At 41.9% G+C, this 16,702-nt stretch overlaps 1 pseudogene; it reads right to left on the reverse strand.

Moving 5' to 3' along the window:
- Window positions 1-3,106: 3,106 nt before the first annotated feature.
- LOC118643965 lies at window positions 3,107-4,281 on the reverse strand (annotated as a pseudogene).
- Window positions 4,282-16,702: the final 12,421 nt, after the last annotated feature.

Consider the following 16,702-nt stretch of genomic DNA (forward strand, 5'->3'; position numbering starts at 1 on the left):
CTCAGGCTTTGGAGGTGACTCTGCTGGGCCAGCACCGGTGCACATTAAATAGTCCGTTTCTAATCCTCCAAGTGCACGGAGTCTGTCTCTTCCCACCGACCGAATTTCCGCCGTAACGAATTCTTATTGCATTATCTCTGTTTTATGTTTCCTATCAGGATGTAAACTCATTTAAGGATCAATATTTAATTAATATTTCTATCTCTTCTTATGGAATGTGCCCTCTAGTACTTTGTACATAGCTGAAATTCAATAAATACTTGTTGAATAAAGCTGTTGAATGAGTAATAGGTGCTCAAATATTTTGTCGCTTACTTGGGCATGTGCTTGAAGAATACCCATGAGATTATTCTGAGCTCATGTCCTTGTTCAGGGACATAGAAAAGAATCCAGTGAGGCAAAACTGTTTGATTTTTATCTTGCCTATTATGACGCTGTGTGTCTTACTGGGGTTGGATCTTAGGACTTCTGCTTCTTCAGAAACAGCTTCATCAACACTATTTCTTTTCTGTGGTGGAATTGTCTCACCTCTACCCACTGTGTTCTGCCAATGCTCACTACAAAAATTCCATTTCTGGCCCTGGCCAGGGTGGCTCAGTGGGTTTGGCATAGTCCCCACACAGAAAAGTTTCTGGGTTCAATTTCCGGTTGAGGCACCAGCCTGGTCAGAGACAGCTGATCAGATCGGTCTCACATGGGTATTTCTCCCTCTCTCGTTCTAAAAATCAATAAGAAACAATTTCACTTCTGTGCTGTCAGTAGTTTCCATTTTCATAGTCCTTGATGACTACCAGAGCATGTTTCCTGAGAAATTTCAGAGACAGGGAAGAACAGTGACATCGTGCAAGTTGCTAAACCTCTCTAGTTCTGTCTAATAAAGTCATGACTACTCACCGCAACCACGCATTTTGTCTACAATTATTAAATGTGGTAATGTCTTTGAACTTCTACGTGAGGTGTCAAGTTCTACACAGCTACTTGTTTTACCATTAGGATGGAGTTGAAGGTCTAGATGTTTGTATGATTCACAGACTGACCTACAGTGGTTTTGGTGTTACCCAAACGAGGCTGAGTTTGGAGTGGGAGAAAGAGAGAAAACAGTGGGTCAATTTTGTGTGCCAACACGTTACAGTAGAAATGTATTTTTATTTTTGTATCTTATCTCTGTTGGGACAAATCTCTTGTATTCTACCTATCAACTAACTCACTTTATTAAATGAAATATTTAAATGTCTTTCCAAATTTATCACACATGAGTGCTTTTTTCTGTCAGGAACTGTTGGCTGTGTAATGAGAATTGAGTTTACCCTCAGTCTTCACTGGATATTAGAATCACCTGGAGAGCTTTTTAAAAAAAATCTTAATATCCAGTCTATACACTGAGCCAGTTAAATGGTGCCAATTACTAGAATTTCTAGTAATTCCAATAAAAAGCCAGTATTAAGCATCACTGTACTAAAAGATTTACCCTGATCTTAACATTTTTGGGTGTTTCTCCCCAGTGTGGGTTCTTTTTTGGTGATGACTGCTTGATTTAAAGTTTTTAATTTCTTTGCTTTATTTATAACTTGAAATTACAACCCAGGTTTTAAAAACAGCTTTATTAAAGTATAATTGATATATAAAACACTGCAATATTTATTTATTTATTTATTTTTAAATTTATCTTTATCATGGAAAGTATTACCGATGTCCCCCCCTTATTCCCTCATTGACCCCCTTCTTACTATTCCCACCCCCTCCTGCCTTCTCCACCCTATTGTCTTTGTCCATTGGTTATGCTTATATGGATATACATTTTTTACTTTATCTCTTCCCACCTCCCTCCCCCTTTCCCTTTGAGATTCATCAGTCTAACAACTAATTTGCTTTTCCTAATCCCTTCACCTTTTTGCCCATCCCCCACCCCCGCAACCCCCCTCCAGCAACCAACAGAAAGTTCTCTGTATCTAGGCGTCTGTTTCTGTTCTGCTTGCTCATTTTGTTTGTAGATTCAATTGTTGCTAGATATGTACTTATTGCCATTTTATTTTGTAGATTCAATTGTTGCTATATATGTACTTATTGCCATTTTATTGTTCATATTTTTTGATCTTCTTCTTCAAGAAGACCCTTCAACATTTCCTATAATACTGGTTTGGTGGTGATGAATTCCTTTAGCCTATTCTTGTCTGGGAAACTCTTATATGTTCAATTCTAAATGATAGCTTTGCACAATAGAGTAATCTTGGTCACAGGTCTTTGCCTTTTATCACTTTGAATATTTCTTGCCACTCCTTTCTGGCCTGCAAAGTTTCTTTTTGAGAAATCAGCTGACAGTCTTACGGGAGCTCCTTCGTAGGTAACAAACTGCTTTTCTTTTGCTGCTTTTAAGATTCTCTCTTTGTATTTAACCTTTGGGATTTTGATGACGATGTGTCTTGGTGTGGGCCTCTTTGGGCTCATCTTGTTTGGGACTCTCTGCTTCCTGGACTTGTATGTCTGTTTCCTTCACAAAGTTAGGGAAGTAGTTCTGTCATTATTTTTTCAAATAGGTTTTCAATTACTTGCTCTCTCTCTTCTCCTCTGGCATCCCCATGATACAAATGTGGTACCCTTGAAGTTGTTCCAGAAGCTCCTTACACTATCCTCATTTAATTTGATTCTTTCTTCTTTTTGCTGTTCTGATTGGATGTTTTTTGCTTCCTTATATTCCAAATCGACGGTTTGCTTCTTGGCTTTTCCTACTCTACTATTGATTCCCTGTAAATGATTCTTTATTTCAGTTAGTGCTTCCTCCATTTTTTACTGGCCCTTTTTTATGCTCTTGAGGTCCTCAATAAGTTCCTTGAGCATCCTTATAACCAGTGTTTTGAACTCTGCATCTGTTTGATTGCTTATCACTGTTGCTTATTTAGTCCTGGAGTTTTGTTCTATTCTTTCATTTGGGGCATGATTTTTCGTCTCCTCATTTTGACTGCCTCCCCGTGTTTGTTTATATGCATTAGATAAAGTTGCTATATCTCCTTCTTCAAAGGGTCTGGGGTAGAAACTGTGGTGGTCAGGGGATTCTCAGTGTGTAGGGGGACTCCCCAGCAGCTGAGGGCCTCCCTTTCTCTCACTGGGGCTAGTGGTTCAGAGGGCTCTTGCTCCTTGGCATTTGGACCCTAAGGTCCACCACCCTGTTGCTGTAGCCAAATTCATTGTCATACCAGGAAATGAGCTTGACAAAGTAATCATTGAGGGCAATGCCAGCACCAGCATAAAAGGTGAAGGAATAGGTGTTACTGTTAAAGTCACAGGAGACACCTCAGTATAGCCCAGGAGGCCCTTAGGGGGCCCTCTGATGCCTACTTTACTGTTTTCTTGATGTCATCATATTTGGCAGCTTTCCCCAGGCAGGTCAGATTCACAACTGACACATTGGGGGTGGGAATACAGAAGGCCATGTCAGTGAGCTTCCCATTCAGCTCAGGGATGACCTTGCCCACAGCCTTGACAGTGCCAGTAGAAGTAGGAATGGTGTTTTGGGCAACCCCTCCACCATCACACCACAACTTCCCAGAGGGCCACCCACAGTCTTTAGGGTGGCAGTAATGGCCTGCACTGTGGTCATGAGTCCCTCCATGATGCCAAAGTTGTCAAGCTGACCTTGGCCTGAGGGGCCAAGCAGTTGGTGGTACAGGAGGCCTTGCTGACATTCTTGAGGGAGTTGTCATACTTGTCATGGTTCACTTCCATCAAAAACATGGGGACATCTGCAGAAGGGGCAGAGATGATGACCCTCTTGGCTCCACTCTTCAAGTGAGCCCAGCTTTCTCCAAGGCAGTAGAGACACTGTGGACTCACAACATACTCAGCACCAGCATCACCCCATTTGATGTTGGCGAGATCTCGGTCCTGGAAGATGGAGATGGACTTTCCATTGAGGACAAGTTTCCTGTTCTCAGCCTTGACTGTGCCTTTGAACTTGCCATGAGTTGAATCATACTGGAACATGTAGGTAATGTAGTTGGGGTCAATGAAGGGGTCATTGATGGCGACAACATCCACTTTGCCAGAGTTAAAGGCAGCCCTGGTGACCAGGTGCCCACTATGGCCAAATCTGTTCACTCCGACCTTCACCAACGTGTCTCAGGGTTGTGACTGGCACTGTAAAGAAGACACCACTGGCTGGCTGTCAAACAGGAGGAGCAGAGAGCTATGAATTTTTTTTAAGTGCACTATCCAGTATTCTTAACTGTAGGCACTGTGCTGTACAGCAGATCTCTAAAGCTTACTCATTTTGTGTAACTGCAACATTATACCCGTTGAAAACTCCCCATCTCCCTTTTTCTCCAGTTACTGGTAATCACCATTCCACTCTCTGATCAATGACTTTGATTAATTTAAATACTTCATGTAAGTGAGAGAAAGCAGTGTTTGAGCTCTCTTTTTTCCATTTTTAAAAATATGTTTTTTAAATTGATTTTTTAGAGAGAGAGGAAGAGAGAGAGAGAGATAGAACATCGATGTAAGAGATAAACTTTGATTGGCCACCTCCTGCACCCTCCATACTGGGGATCAAGCCAGTAACCTGGGCATGTGCCCTGACCGGGAATTGAACCAGGACCTCTCAGTCTATGAGACGACACTCAATCCACTGAGCCACACTGCCAGGCTCTTTTCTTCATTTTTAAATCATTAAAAATTTTCAATTATAGTTGACATACATTGTATTAGTTTCAAGGGTACACCTCAGTGATTATCCTGATAAATCTGGCACCTATCTGACACCATACATAGTTATCAGAATATTGTTGACTTATAATCCCTATGCTGTACTTACATCCCCACGACTATTTTGTAACAACCAATTTGCAGTTCTTAATCCCTTCACCTTTTCATTCATCCCCTCAACCCCCCTCCCATCTGGCAACCATCATAGTATTTGTCCTTTTGTGACTGGCTTATTTCACTTAGCAAAATGTCAAGATTCACCCATGTTGTTGCCTGTGGCAGGATGCCCTTCTTTTTAAAGGATGAATAACATTCCATTGCATATATGAATCCTACCTGGTCATTGTGTATGATCCTTTTAACATGCTGTTTGGTTTAGTCTGCTAGTATTTTCTTGAGAATTTTTGCGTCTATATTCATTATGGATATTGGCCTGTAGTTTTCTTGTGGTATCTTTGTCTAGCTTTGGTATCAGGGTAATACTGGCCTGATACAATAAATTTGGCAGTGTTCCCTCCTCTTCCATATTTTGGAAGGATTTGAGAAGGATTGATTTTTTTTTTTTATCCTCACCCGAGGACATTTTTTTCATTTTTTGTTCAGACAGAGTGGGAGGGAGAGAGAGGGAGAAACATCGACGTGAAAGGGACACATCGAGCGGCTGCCACCCGCACAACCAACCAGGGCCGGGGACAAACCGCAGCCAAGGTACGTGCCCTTAGCGGGAACCGAACCCGGGTCTCTCTGGACCGCAGGCCGATGCTCTAACCGCTGAGCCAAACCGGCCAGGGCGAGAAGGATTGATTTATTTCTTTAAATGTTTGGTAGAATTTTCTGGTCCTTGGATTTTCTCTGTTGCAAGGTTCTTTTTTAAAAAATGATTTGTATTGCCCTGGCCGGTTTGGCTCAGCGGTTAGAGCGTCGGCCTGCGGTCCGGAGAGACCCAGGTTCGGTTCCCGCTAAGGGCATGTACCTCGGTGGCAGTTTGTCCTCGGCCCTGGTTGGTCGTGCGGGTGGCAGCCACTCGATGTGTCCCCCTTTCACGTCGATGTTTCTCTCTCTCTCTCTTCCTCTCTCTCCCTCCCACTCTATCTGTCCAAAAAAAAAAAAAAAAAAAAAAAAAAAAAAAAAAAAAAAAATGATTTGTATTGATTTTTTTAGAGAGAGAGAAAGGGAGAGAGAGAGAAACATCAGAGAAGCATCAACATTGATTGGTTGCCTATTGCATACCCCCTACCGCTGAGCTACACTAGCCGGGCTAAAAGGTTTTGATTACTGATTCAATCTCAGTGCTTGTTAATGATCTGTTTACATTTTCCATTTCTTCATGTGTCAGTCTTGGTAGGTTGTATGTTTCTAGTAATTTGGACATTTCTTCTAGTTTATCCACTTTTTTGGTATATAATTGTTGATAGTAGTCTTTTATCATCCTTTGTATTTCTCATTATCAGTTGTAATGTGTCCTAGGCTTTGTGCCAAGTGTTTTCCAATACAATTATTTAAGGTGATCTTATTTCATTGGTACTATAATATGTGATTATTTTCTTTTTTTTTTGAAATGTTTTTATTGATTTTTTTTTTAGGGACAGAGGAAGGAAGAGAAAGATAGAAACATCGCTGAGAGAGAAACATCGATCTGCTGCCCCCTGCACACCTTCTGGGGATTTATCCTGCAACCCGGGCATGTGCTCTGGCCGGGAATCAAACCATGACCTCTCAGTCCATGGGACAATGCTCAATCCACTGAGCCACACCGGCCAGGCAATATGTGAATATTTTCCTTAAGGTGGTAGGTAACATGACCAGGTAGGACCCTTGGAGTCAGAGCATCGCAGATCAATTAGTGCTGGCTCACCACCAAACAGGGACAAATTGTGGCAATCCTCTTGAAACTTAGTTTCCTCATTAGTAAGAATAAATTACTTCTAAAAGCTCATGTTCAAACACTTGAACCATTAATTTATAAACCCAAGTGGGAGACAAATTATAGGGCAGGAGAACAAATAGTTAACAGCCTACGGCTGAGAGCCCATCGGTTACCAGGCTGGGTCTGGGCCTGCAGCAGGTCTGCCTGGGGCCTGCCTATACTGTGCGGGTTCTTGACTTTGTGCGGGAAAGATTTCACAACAAGAGTCCAGATGATTTTGAAAGTATGCTTATTAAAGCTGGGGACAGTGAAAGAAAGGAAGGGCTTAAGGTAGAATAAGCAACAGGAAAGAGAGTCAGAGAAAAAGGGGGCCTTGGAGACATGTTCTGGGGGTACGCCCAGGACGAGCTGCAACTGCCCACTGCTCCCCTGGTTGCAAGTCTCGTGGGGTCCCTTAGAGTTTAGGAGGAAGAGAGCAGAGATACAAGAAAAGGGAGAGATCGAAACATCAGTATGACAGAGATACGTCAATTGTCTGCTTCCTGCACTCCTCCCCCCCCCAACTGGGGATCAAGCCAGCAACCCAGGCATGTGTCCTGACAAGGAATTGAACCAGGACCTCTCAGTCTGTGGGACAACACTCAGTCCACTGAGCCATACCAGCTGGGCTGGTTAGTTCACTTTTAAAGAACATTGTTGAAGAGGGACTGGACAGTCTGGAATGTGTAAGCCATTTGCTCCTGAGTGTCCTTGGTTAGAGAAGATAAAACCTGTGATTCATTAGCTGGCTATAAAGTGTTCAAATTGTTTGGCCTTGTTTAATTATTTTGTTTCAATTTTCCTTATTTCACTTGCCAAGGAATTTCCCTACCTTTTACTATCCTGCCACACATCTTCCTGGATTTGAAACCTGGTTTGACCAATCAATGGCCTCTCACTTTCTTTTTTTAATCCTCACTCGAGACTATTTCTGCTTTGACATTTAGATAGAGTAGAGAAGGGGAGGGAGAGAGAGAGAGAGAGAGAGAGAGAGAGAGAGAGAGAGAGATTAGTTGCCTCTCACTTGACCCCAACAAGGGCTGGGAATTGAACCTGCAACTTAGGCACATGCCCTTGACCAGGAATTGAACCTGAGACCCTTCCATCCACAGGCTGGCACTTTAACCACTGTGCCAAACCGGCCAGGGCTAGCCTCTCACTTTCAATGAGCTGCTGTTACAAATGGGCTTTCCAGAAGCAAAATGCTGAGAAGTCAGGCGATTCCCTGGAAGAATGTATCCTTAGGTAGGCTGGTTCTCTGCAGCTGACGAAAACCCTGAAGTAGCTGACATCTGGAGGAATAAACCCTTCCTTGAAGAAGGATCTTCACGGTGCATGTTTACCACAGCTACCAGACCCTTTCATGCCTCGTTTGCCAAGTGGTGATAATAATAGAATTTACTTCGCAGGGTGTTGCGATGAGTAAATAGATTATTTTACATCAAGTACTTAGTTCAATGGTGGGGGGGCAGGGAGTACTCTCTTGATATATACTTCTGATGATGACGATGATGGTCACAATACTACAGAATTTTGAGCTGTCAAGGGAGTTGGAGTTTATCTGATTCAGTAGTTTTAAAGTTTCAACACACATCAGAATCTCTCGGAAGACTTGTTAAAGCAGAGATAGCTGGGCTGTGCCCCCAGCAGGTCTGGGTGGAGCTTGAGGATTTGTATTTCCATTAAGTTCCCAAGTGATGCTGATGTTGCTGGTTTTGGTACCACGTTTTGAAAACCACTGCACTACACGTTTTCAGTTGAGGGCCACACAAGTACTGACTGGCCGGTGTCCTGTAGTTAGGCTGTGGCAGAAAGGGAATGATGTCTCCAGTCAGTACCCCCGTCCGCTGCTCTCTCCGCTGTCTAGCATATTCAGTTATCATTTCAGCATCGAATGGCTTTCTCCCCGGAGCTGATACCATCCGACAAGGGTAAAAACGGTTTGTTTGTGTTAAGGTTTCTCGAATGTGACTAATAACATGTGTAACACCTGAATCACTACATTTGCTTCATCAATTCCTTCAGGTAATTACTTTTATGGAAGAATTCCTGGTGGTGCATTTCCCTCCTTCTAGCATCCTGGGGCAATCCCAAGTGGAAGATAAGCATTTTATTTATTTATTTTTGCTATCGAGTTTAATTAAGAGAAAATGCTATATAGCATACATCAAACTTCAACGTCGTTTGCAAATGGAAGTTAGGAGAGTTCCCAGACCGGTGGTGCTCATTCCCATCACCTGCAGGGAGGGGGCTGTTCTCCCAGCACTGCGACGGGGACCTGCTTGCTTCCGCGTGGACCCCCCCAGCTTTCTCAGTCCTCCGCAGCAGACGAGACTTCCATCTCACCCCACCGCCCTCACCCAGCCAACAGGCACTTCAAGTCCCCTTCCTAGGGCACAATGGCTCTCCCTTTCTCTCTCCTGGGCTCATCCGGGCATGCAGCAAGAACTGAGTCTTGGAAATAAACAACTGCCTTTCCAAATTGCTGTCTCCTCTCTCTGTTGACTAACAGCAAACCTCTTATTTGTTTAGGCTGCGATCTTTTCTTTAAAAAAATTTTTTTTCTTTATGAAAAGAGAGGAAGGGAGAAAGAGAGAGAGAGAGAAACGTCGATGAGAGAGAACATCCTTTGGCCGCCTCCTGCATGCCCCCCACTGGGGATCGGGCCCACAACCTGGACATGTGCCCTGACCAGGAATCAAACCAGCGACCTCTTGGTGCATGGGTCGACGCTCAACCACTGAGCCAGGTAAGTTTATCATTTTTATAAATGCACAAATAGGAAGGAAGGAATGAGAGGCATGACATAATATTTAGTTTGGTCACAAGAAGAAAGGTCAGCTGCCAATCTGAAACATTCTTCTCATTCCACTGAGTTATCCCAATATTCCAGAATGAAATATGTGGAAAGGACAACCCCAGACATCCATGCCGGAGGTGGGTGGAGAGGCTCAGAGTGGACGGTTCTCGACAGGCAAAGGCAGCTCTCAAGATCTAAGCTCCTTCAGAGCGAAAGCTCCTCCACTCCTCTTGTTTGCACCTCTAATATGGTTTCTTTCCTCAGTGGATCCTCGTCATTGCTGGTTGAATGAAAGAAAATGAACTTTGAAGTAGTTTGAATTATAATGTGCTATGGCTCCCAGCACTTCAACAGCCAAAATAGGGAGCAGGCTCCCTGCTGAGGCCAGTGAGGGACAAGCACCCCCTAGCGGCTACTTGGCCAACGTTGGCAGTCTATTCGCAATTTTTAAAAATTTAATTAATTAAATTAATTAAATTAAAAATTTTAATTAATTTATTTTAACTCTTTTTTCCTTTATTGACTTTAAAGAGAGAGAAAGGGTGGGGGAGAAAGATAGAAACACGGATGAGAGAGAACATCGATTGGCCGCCTCCTGCATGCCCCTCACTGGGGATCGGGCCCACAACCTGGGCATGTGTCCTGACCGGGAATCAAACTGGTGACCTCTTGGTGCATGGGTCGACGCTCAACCACTGAGCCACACCGGCCAGGCTCTATTTGCAATTTCAATTTATAGATCAGGTTTTAATTTCTGTGGTTTAGAGACCGTCCCTGCCGTCTCAGCCAAGTTCACAACCCGAGGTGAGCCGAGACAGCAGAGCAGAGCGAGTGTCCAGGAAGAAGGGAGGTATAAAACGGAGTTTTTCTTCGAAATGATATGTGGCATATCAGTGTGTCATGGGTTGTCCTGTAGCACAGGAGTCATTTTACTCTAGTACTTCTTTGGTGTTATTCTCTGGGTTTGAATTTAGACTGAAACTGCTTTCAAGAGTGAAGTTGGCACCCAGCAGTATCTCACAGCTTTGTTGTGTTCTCACCACTGGGCTTTATTCGGTGCACAGGATCTAATTGTTTTGACCTTCAAATCACAGCCCCTTCTGTAATTAATGCCTGCATCCACTGTATCTCCTGGTTCAGCTGTTTTGATTGCAGTGATTGTCAAATTAATCAAGGTAGCTATCTCTTAGGTCCCTGAATCCACTCTACTTTAAAGGTTTTTATTTCCTCATCAATCTTATTCTCTTTGTTCCGGTCTCAGGAGATAAGATGTCCTTTCTAATGTTTAAGGCTTGTGTGTATTTTGTTTTTGTTTTTGTTTTTGACACCATCTTCTTTAGGAACTTTCTCCATAAAATGTTTTATCTTTTGTCTGTATTTTCAACTTTATCCTCTCTAGTGGCTTTTCTCTCTCAAGGTTACACACTTGGTATTGGAGGTAAGTGTCGCTGCTTTACCCATGGGAAGACGGGGGTTCGTTCTTTTCACCTTAACTCGAGTTCAGGAGCAGGGTGGTTTTGTCTTCCACACCACCGGTGCCTCTTCAGAGTACCCAGGGGAAGCTTATTCATGGAGGAGTGAACATTTACAAAGAATCTTGGGCAGCTGAAGAAAAAATTCACGACACAGTGTAGACTGGATGTGCCTCGGCCTTGCCAATCAAAAGGTTTTCACAACTATTCTCTCTGAAATGGGTTTCAGGATGGTAACCCTGCAGAAAATCCATTTTTTTAACATGACCCTTTCTCCTTTCTGTCCGTTCACTCCCTTCCTTAATCATTAAGCCCTTAGGACATCAGATTTTGGTCAGTTTCAAACTGTCTTAAGAACAGTGCCGAGGCCGACATCAGGGCCTTATACAGCGATCAATGACTTCCTTCCTGGCCCCAATCCATCAGTACAGCACACGATCCCAACTCCCTTAGTCATCATGAATAATGAGTTTTCCCTCCCTTATGACCCACTCCTTGAAAGCCACCGGAGAGCCATGTCTTTTAGCACATGCTTACCTGTGGCTCTGGGCTGGGCACCATTCCTAAAATAATAAACCTCTACTTCTTTTGTTGCAAACTCCTGTTTGCGTGTGATTTGGGCTTTGATGCATGCAGGTGAGCAGACCCTTTTAGTCCAGTAACAGGATCTTATCTTGATTTTATTGGAATTCTAGGACAGGGAGAACTGACCCACTAAACAAATCCATGATGGGAAAACCCCAGAACATGGATTTCCCCTGGGGAGGGAGTGCTGATGCAGAAGGGGCATAATGGAACTTTCTGGGATAATGATAATATTCTACATCTTGATAGGGGTTTGGGTTACACAGATATAAGTATAGTCTTCTATATTTACCCTGATAGTTGCCATTTCTGATGCTCTTGAGTGCTTTCTGAAGATCCAAGTGTCAGTCTGGCATCATCTCCCTCTACCTGAATGACATTTGAAAACAGTTCTTGTAGAGGAGTTCTACTGGTAACGACTTCTTTTAGTATTATTTCAAAATGTGAAGCCCTGGCTGCTGGGGCTCAGCAGGGTCCCGTGTAGTTTGGTTCTCTCTCTCCCTCTCCATTTCTCTCTCTCTCTCTCAAATTAATAAAAAAACAAAAACAAACAAGCAAACAAAATGAAAATGTCCTTATTTCATTTTCATGTTTGAAGAAGAATATTTTCACTAGGTATAGAATCCTTAGCTGAGGGTATTTTTCCTTCAGCCAATGAAAACATAGTGTCCCACAACTTCGGTTTGTCATTGCTTCTTGTAACTTTTTAATGATTATTCTCCTGTATATAACATGGCCATTTTCTTTTGACTGGTAACAAGGTTTCCTTTAACTTCAGTTATCAGAGTTTGACTACCATATGGCTGGCTATGGTTTTCTTCGCATGCATCCTGCTTTTTAGTAAGTTTCCTGAAAATAAACATTTTTATGACTTTCACCACATTTGAGAAGTTTGGGGGCATTGTTTCTTCAAATGAGTTGTATGCCTCATATTCTCTCACCTCCTCTTCTTGAATTTGGACATTGAATATTGTCCTCAGGTTTTTGAATGTCTGTTCATTTCTTTCCAATCTTTTTTTCTCTGCGTTCTACATATCCACATTGATCTATTTTCGAGTGCCACCCCCCCCATCATTTCTATTTTGTTGTTAAGCCAATGCAATAAACTTATAATTTCAGATGTTTTACTCTTCAGTTTTAGAATCTTTATTTGGTTCTTTTTTTTTTATAATTCTTTTATAAAAATATTAGAGGTTATTAGATAATCTCTGATATTAGAGAGAGAGAAAAGGAGAGGGAGAGAGAGATAGAAACATCAATGAGAGAGAACATCTATTGGCTGCCTCCTGCATGCCCCCCACTGAGTATTTGGCCCACAACCTGGGCATGTGCCCTGACTGGGAATCAAACTGGCGACCTCTTGGTACATGGGTCAATGCTTGACCACTGAGCCACACCAGCCAGGCTATTTGGTTCCTTTTTATTGTTTATATTTCTTGGTTGAGATTTCCTGCCTTTCATTCATTGCAAGTATATTTCCCTTTATTTCTTTAAGCATAGTTATAACTTAGTTGTTTTAAAATTCTTATCTGCTAATTCCAACATCTAAGTCATTTTATAAGTGATCTTGGTTGCTTATACTTTCTCTTAAAAATGGATTATAACTGTTTGTATGTTGAGTAATTTTGGATTTTATCTTAGGCATCGTGTAATGATTTTGTAAAAAGTTTTTATTCTGTTATATGCCAACTGTGAGAGTTTTATCAGGTAATTTATTTGCTTAGATTCAAACTTAAAACTCTCTTTTTAGAGGCAATTCAATCATTTTTCAATTTTTTTTTAACTTAGCTGCACTACTTTAATTCTGCTTTATGCATACATTTGTGGGACAGCTAAGACTGGCAGGAATTATGTGCACACCATGGTGCTTATTCTCTCTGGTTCTCTTTTATTTATTAAAAAAAATTTTTTTTCCTTATTGATTTTAGAGAGAGAGGAAGGGAGAGGGAGAGAAAGATAGAAACATCGATGAAAGAGGACATCAATTGACCGCCTCCTGCATGCTCCCCACTGAAAACTGGACCCACAACCTGGGCATGTGCCCTGACCGGGAATCGAACTGGCGACCTCTTAATGCATGGGTTGACCCTCAACCAGTGAGCCACCTTTCTGGTCTCTTTTCCTGAGATTTCCTGAGCAGCCAGGCCTTTCTGGTCTCTTTTCCTGAGATTTCCCCCTTGCTGTGAACTCTGTCTTCTTTCAATTGTGGCCAGAAATCTGTGGGTTTTTATGTCAAGGTTTTAGTTACTTCACTTGGTTCCACCTTCATTGTGCTTGAAAGTTAAAGGCTATTAAAAACATATAAGTATCTGGTGCTGGTTTCTCCCACTAATTTTTGTCTTCCCTCCAGGATTTGCCTTTTTTTTTCCTACTCGTCAGTATCTTCAGGTTATTATTTTACTTTATTTTGCCCATAGTTAATAGCTGATATCTAGAAGGCCAAATCAAGTGGGAGCTTATTTAGCTGTCCTGGAGGTGGATACTGGTTTTACTTTGAAAAATGTATGGTATCAATAATCCATTTAGAGTTTAGGGCGTTTAAAGTCTTAGCTATGGTTAGCACTGTGCATTCAATAAATATGTTCATTTCATAAAGATGTTTAAATGCATTTTTATTGAATGAGTAGACGAATTAAACATTTGGTTTGATAACTTTTTCACTGAAACAGAATGTTGTTACACCTAATTAGATACATTGGCTCTTTAACTTTTGTTATTCTGTTAACCCAGTTTATGAACTTGGAGAGAGGAAGCAGCAATTTCTGTTTATCTGCATGTTTTTTTGCTTGGTGGACTATTGCTTTACTCAAACTAACATTTCTTGAGAATACCTGCCATTGTTTCTCAGCAGTAAAAATCAATCAGCCAGAAGAAAAAATACCTTTAGTTTTAGAACAATAAGATAAACACTCTTTATTTGTCATTATTCTTAAGAAACAGATTGTGAGCAGGTCACTTGGGTAAATAAGATTGCTCTGGCTTCTAGTAAAGTAATAGAAAATGCTCTGTAGAAAAATGACCACACTAACTTAGGTGTTGTAAGGGACATGAAATATGAGCAATCAACAGTCTATAATTATGAGAAACTAATTTCATTGCTTTTTAAAAAAATAATTCAATTACTGAAGTAGTAGTCAAAAGAAATAGAACAGCTGTTTGATCCAATACCTCATAAAATATTTTACTTAGCTATGTATGAATGAATTAAAATTGATTTTATGAAATGTCAATTCAGGACCAGCAATGCTATGTAATTGAACCCAAAATTACCCAAAAGATTTATTTTTGAACAACACTTACACAAGTTAGAGTTGAGGAAGTTTACAAAAACTTGGAGAAAGGGATTAGTAACAAAAATTTGAAAACCATATATTGCTCATGGAAATATTTAAAATCCGAGCTACAATGTTTTAAAATATCTGCTTAATAGAATATTTACTTAATAGAGCACATCATTGGAGACAGAGGTAGGGAGAAATGTAAGAAATGGGTAAGGGAATGATAGTGATTTTAAAATATGTCCACAAATTCTTTGATAGTCCTCCTTATCAAAAGGTAAAGGTCAACCTCTTCCAACCTTGAATATAATTGGATTGAGTGAGTTACTTCTCAACAAGAAAATGTAGCAGAAATTATGATGAGTAATGTCTGAGGCCAAGTCATAAAAGGTATTACTGCTTCTACCTTACTTTGCTTGGATCACTCACCCAAGGAGAAACCGGCCATCCATCAGGACACTCAAGAGACCCTACCAAGACATCCAGGGATGAGGAACTGCAGCCTCCTGGCAACAGCTCCCACGAGTGTACTAACCTTGTGGGAGGCTCAGTCAAACTGTCCGATAACTTCAGATGACTCAGCTCCAGGTGGCAACATGACTAAAACCTCATGAGAAAACCTGAGCCAGAGCCACCCTCTCAGGATCGTTTGAATTCCGGACTCACAGAAACTATGGGGTAATAAAATATTGGTGTTTTATTTTTATCTTTAAAATACTTTTTAGCCCTGGCCGGTTTGGCTCAGCGGTTAGAGTGTTGGCCTGCAGCCCGGAGAGACCCGGGTTCGATTCCCGCTAAGGGCATGTACCTCGGTTGCAGTTTGTCCCCAGCCCTGGTTGGGTCGTGCGGGTGGCAGCCACTCAATATGTCCCTTTCACGTCGATGTTTTTCTCTCTCTCTCTCCCTCCCACTCTATCTGAACAAAAAATGAAAAAAATGCCCTTGGGTGAGGATGAAAATAAAACAACTTTTTAATTGGCTTGGGCTGGTTTTCTCAGAGGGTAGAGCATCAGCCCGCAGATCAAAGAGTAGCAGGTTCGATTCCTGCCAAGGGCACGTACCTCGTTTTCAGTTTGTCCCCAGTCCTGGCCGGGGTCATGCGGGAGGCAACCAATCGATGTGTCCCTCTCACATCAATGTTTCTCCGCACCACCCCCTACTTCATCTGAAGATATTTGGAAAAATATGTATATATTTCTTAATTGACGTTTTTAGAGAGAGAGGAGGGAGAAGAGGAGAGAAACATTGATGTGAGAGTGAAACATCGATTGGCTGCCTCTTGCAGGCCCCCTGCCAGGGATTGAGCCTGCAACCCTGTGCCCTGACTGGGAATCAAACTGGCAACTTTTGCGTGCACAGGTCAATGCCCAACCAACTGAGCCACACTGGCCAGAGCAATATTGGTGTTTTAAACAACTAAGCTTTAAGGTAATTTGTTATGGTACAACAGGAAGCCACAAAAGTGTAGTTAATGTTTAATTTCAATTTTTACTTGGAAATGGCATGGAAGCTTAACTTATATTCGTTATGTTTAATTAGATATTTACTACTTCTTCTTAGGTTTCGAGACCGGTTTCCTCCAATGGCAGCAGAGACTCCCCTTGTATCTTGCTGACACAGATATTGTGTGAGTGTGTGTGTTGGGGGGGGGGGGTGGTGGTTACCTGGGAGAACTGAAGTTAGGCAGATACAAGGAATAATTTTCAAGGTTCGTATCTAAAATATTCTCTAAATTTGAAAATTTTTTCGACGTAGGTGAGTTGCAATTAAAAATATTTTCAATACTAAAAAAAAGTGTCCTTGTGAGGGTAAAGTTCATTAGTCATTCACATTTCACTGTGCGCGATTGGAGTGGATCATTACATTGCCCAGCACGTGGTTAAAATGGGTAGAACAGAACGCTTGGGGAAGCTAGGCTAGAGCATAGCAGGTAAGATGGGCAGGCTGGGAAGGGCCCTGCATG

This window comes from Molossus molossus, unplaced genomic scaffold, assembly GCF_014108415.1.
Source record: "Molossus molossus isolate mMolMol1 unplaced genomic scaffold, mMolMol1.p scaffold_m16_p_4, whole genome shotgun sequence".
NCBI lineage: Eukaryota > Metazoa > Chordata > Mammalia > Chiroptera > Molossidae > Molossus > Molossus molossus.